Raw genomic sequence first — 4,597 nt, forward strand, 5'->3', positions numbered from 1 at the left:
TCAGATCCTCTCCAAGCTTTCTATTCTCCAGGTTGAACTATCCCAGATTGTTCAGCCTATATTCCAAGGAGAGACACTTCAGTTGACTGATGATCTTCATGGCACTTTGCTGGACTCTGTCCAGCATGAGCAGCTCTCTTGTACTGGGGAGCTGAGAACCAATCTCGACGCTCCAGGTAAAGGATCAGCTTCTTTGTCCTGCTGGCAAAACTCCTAAAGCAGTCCAGAACACCATTAGTGGCAAGGGCACATTGCTGGCTTATGATCAACTTGGTGCCTGGCACGAACTCCAGGGCTTTGTCTGCAAAGCTGGGTGTCCTGCTGGATAGCTGAACGCACAGGTGCCTGGAGAGGTCTGTCCTCAGGGGCACGACTTTGTGCTTCCCCCTCGCTGATCTTTTTGGGCTCCTGGCCTGGAGATTATGGCCCTGGAGAGGATGCAGAGAGAAGTTATGACTCTGTGTAGGAGGGATCTGGTTGCTGCTATGATGCCTCAGGTTTTAGCTTTTTTATTTTTCAGATTCTCTTCTGCTTTAGTGTGTAAGTCTAGGCTTCATATTAGGAGATAGTAAGTTCTCTTCATAGGGTAGGTAGCCAAAACAATTGCTTCTCTAGCTGAGGACCCAAGCACAGCCGATCCGGATCTCAGGCCCAAGAGCACAAACTACAGTGGGCCCAAGAGCACAAACTCAGGCCCAAGAGCACAAACTACTGAAGATAGAAAACAAGAAGGATGGGACTTCATGGGCTAAAGCTGTAATTGGACAATGAGCTCCAATATGCTACTGGACCAAAATGTATAAAAGTGTGAGACCCCAAGACCTGTCATCCATTTTGTGGCCATTTTGGGTTGTGCTGCACAAGGTGGATCTGTTGAGGGCTCCTAACAAATACCTACTTTATTCTTTAATTCTATCGAGTCTTTGCTCTAGGTCAGCCTTCACAAGGCATCAGCTACAGCAAGTTTGCACCAAGCAATGCAGGCTGGTAAGAGAGCAGAACCCCAGGATGGCAGAGGTTGTGGTGAAGATAAGGACAGGCCTGGACTGACAAGCACTGGAACACAGGCTGGCCCTGAAGATCTCTGTCTGGGAACATCTGCCTGGGATCAGTTGCAGAGATGCAGGTCTGAAGCTGAGAAGCATTTGCCTTTGAGGGAACAATAAAACCATACCTGGCAAATGTAGAAGGACCCACCAGCATTAGCACGCCACTCCTTCTGGCCAGGAGCTGCATCCCCTCACCCCTTCTCCCATGCTACTCATCCATAGAGGCCAGCAACATATGAGGAAGCAGAGGCCATGCCCCAGGAAAAGGGGGAGAAAGCACATATGGAGATAGCAATGCCAGTAGCATTAATACTAAGATTCTGTATTTTTCATCCATTTAATTGCCTTGTTAGACTACTGAGAGCCTTCTGATTGACTTCTGGGCTGGCAAATATTCCAGTTGCTGGACCAGCTCCCAGCTTCATTTTCATCATTGTTTGGGGCATTCTTTTGGTGTGTTAGCCTCCTGCAGGACTGGAAAGAGCCTAGGGAGCTTCTGGCCTGCCGGGTGAATGGTCTCTATCTCAACTGGAAGTGGAGGGACCTGGCATGGCCTGCCCTGGATCTTCATAAAGCAACAGCTTCTTGCTGTAGGTGGGAACAGGGGCACTGGGGGTCTGCTGGCACCCCCATAAAGAGCAGTGGTTGAGGTGCTGGAACACTCCTCTTCAGCTCCAGCAGGACTGCTGTAGGGGGCTGGGCCAGGTATGAGAGACCCCCTTGGTGAGGTAGCAGGATGGGAGGGCATCAGGGGGCTGCCCTCCTGCTCCTCAGCAGCATGGCTGTCCTCCGGGTTCAGCAGATGGTGGGTCTCCCTGCTGCACTGCTGCACAGCAACATTGGTGAGATTCCCTACAAACCTTGCCATGTGTTATTTGAGGCTGAACCTCACGCTGGATCAAGAAATCTATGTTAAGCCCAAAGCAGCACAGAGCATTACAAAGTCCTCCACTACATGCAAGTGTTGACTCTCAAAGGTCAATCTCAGCTTCTGATGTACCCAGAGAAGAAAGGACTGGAGGGAAGCTGGGTGGTCACAGAAAAGGGATGCCCAGGGTATGCAGGCGGAGGCCACCTGCAGGAGACCTGATGCAGATGGTACTCCACAGGCTGTTCTGCTGCTACTGCAGGTCTGTGGGCAGCAGGATGGATGGCCATGAGGTCCTCCTGCCTGGTAGCCAACAATGATGACACTGCAGATGGTGTGACAACATGTTCCTCAAAGTCATGGCCCACCTGCACTGAGCACACAACGGAGAGGATCTCTGTCTTGCCGAGGGGGCACTTGGGCTTGCTCTCAGCCTGCTGCAGGATGCATGGATAGCCAGCGCTGTCCCAGCTGTTCAGGTTGTGGACGGCAGTTGCCCAGCTCCGTGGTTATGCTCTGTACTGTGGTGGGATGGTGGGAGCTGTGAGATGCTGGGAGCTGTTGAGTGCTGCAGCACTGAGTGTCACACTAGAAAAGGAAGAGATGTAGCAATCACCATCTGCCCTGTGGAAGGGTGTAAGTGCCCAGGTCCCTCAAGATATAAACCCTCCCAGTTGTGCAAGGTAACTTCCCTTTCCAGTTCACCTCTGCTGCTGAGAGCACTCTTGGGTGCCTCAGCTGCCGGAGCCTGTCAAGGCTGAAGAAGTTCCTCTGATGGATCTGGGGTTGGACACTAAGACCAGCAATAAAAAAAGTCCCCTCAAACAACACTGGCAACAAAGGTCTCAGTCAATGCTCCAACCCTCAACAATTGACTCAGTTGGAGTCCAGGCATGAGTTGGACTGGGTGACACCCGGTGCCCAGATACAGCAGTAAGGTCACAATCCATTACTTGGGGAAAGTTACTAGCCAACATCACAGTCTGTCACTCAGGGACATTTCGGTGTTGCAAAAAATTCAGTAAAAACCCCTCAACTTCTTAACACCAGTATTGATTAGGAAGCAGGTGTTCGTTACTTGGCTGGATGCACAAGGGGATATCTCCTCCAAACACTGTGCATTCTGAGTTAGGGAAAGTTTCTGTTTATATACTGTATTTTACATACATATTCATATTGATTTTTCCAGAATAAACACAAATATGATAATAATTTCCCCAAAATCATTAACACATTTCCCCTCTGCTTTATGCATCCATTCCTCTGTCCTAGAGGTCTTTTTGATGATCCATACTGGTGGGTGACCCCAGTGCTGACTGACACCAGGTGAAACTGGCAGAACACTGGGGCTGGTGGACTTCCAGTTCTCCTTCTTACACAATGGGCATTGTGCAGTTCCACAGGCCAGTGGATTTTGAAGAATAAGCATTGTGTTAGCTCACTGGGTGTGGACAATTTATCATCTGGTAACATCAGTACATCCCTTGGTGACATCAGTTACCTTGGAGACAACACTATCCAGCACTAGGTAACATCACAATGGGCCATCCTCACCCAAGGCTCTCTCCAGGAGCACTGTGGCCCAAGAATCACAGAATTTCTAGGTTGGAAGAGACCTTTAAGATCATCGAGTCCAACCCATGTTCTAACCCCTCAACTAGATCATGGCACCAAGTGCCACATCCAGTCTTTTTTTAAACACATCCAAGGATGGTGACTCCACCACCTCCCTCAGCAGATGATTCCAGTATTTGACCACTCTTTCTATGAAAAACTTCCTCCTTAATTCTAGCCTGTATCTCCCTTGGCACAGCTTGAGACTGTGTCCTCTTGTTCTGTCTGTTGTTGCCCGGAGAAAGAGACCGACCCCCAGCTCACCACAGCCACCCTTCAGGAAGTTGAAGAGAGTGATAAGGTCACCTCTGAGTCTCCTTTTCTCCAGGCTAAACAACCCTAGCTCCCTCAGTTGTTCTTCATACGGCTTGTGTTCCAAGCCCCTCACCAGCCTCGTTGCTCTCCTTTGGACACGCTCAAGCATCTCAACGTCTCTCCTAAACTGAGGAGAACTGGACACAGCACTCAAGGTGCAGCCCCACCAGTGCTGAGTACAGGGGAAGAATGACCTCCCTGCTCCTGCTGGCCACACTATTCCTGATACTGGCCAGGATGCCGCTGGCCCTCTTGCCCACCAGGGCTCACTGCTGGCTCATGTTCAGCCGACTGTCAACCAGCACCCCCAGGTCCCTTTCTGCCTGGGCCCTGTCCAGCCACACCGTCCCCAGCCTATAACGTTGCAGGGGGTTATTGTGGCCAAAGTGCAGGACTCAGCACTTGGACTTATCAAACTTCATCCCATTAGATTCTGCCCATCCATCCAACCGTTCCAAGTCCCTCTGCAAAGCCCTCCGTCCCTCTAACAGATCGACACATGCTTCCAGCTTCGTGTCATCTGCAAATTTACTAATGAAAGACTCTAAACCCTCATCCATGTCATCAATAAAAATATTAAACAGAACTGGCCCCAGCACAGACCCCTGAGGGACACCACTGGTAATAACACGTGCCTGGGGTTACTGTAGTGCCACTGCCAACACCACTCCTCTATCTCTTGTCTTATGCTTCTTACCAGTGTTCCATACCTGCCACTGAGGCCTCATCCCTGTGTTCCAAAGCCCCATCA

Source organism: Motacilla alba, chromosome Z (assembly GCF_015832195.1).
Source record: "Motacilla alba alba isolate MOTALB_02 chromosome Z, Motacilla_alba_V1.0_pri, whole genome shotgun sequence".
Taxonomy (NCBI): Eukaryota; Metazoa; Chordata; class Aves; order Passeriformes; family Motacillidae; genus Motacilla; species Motacilla alba.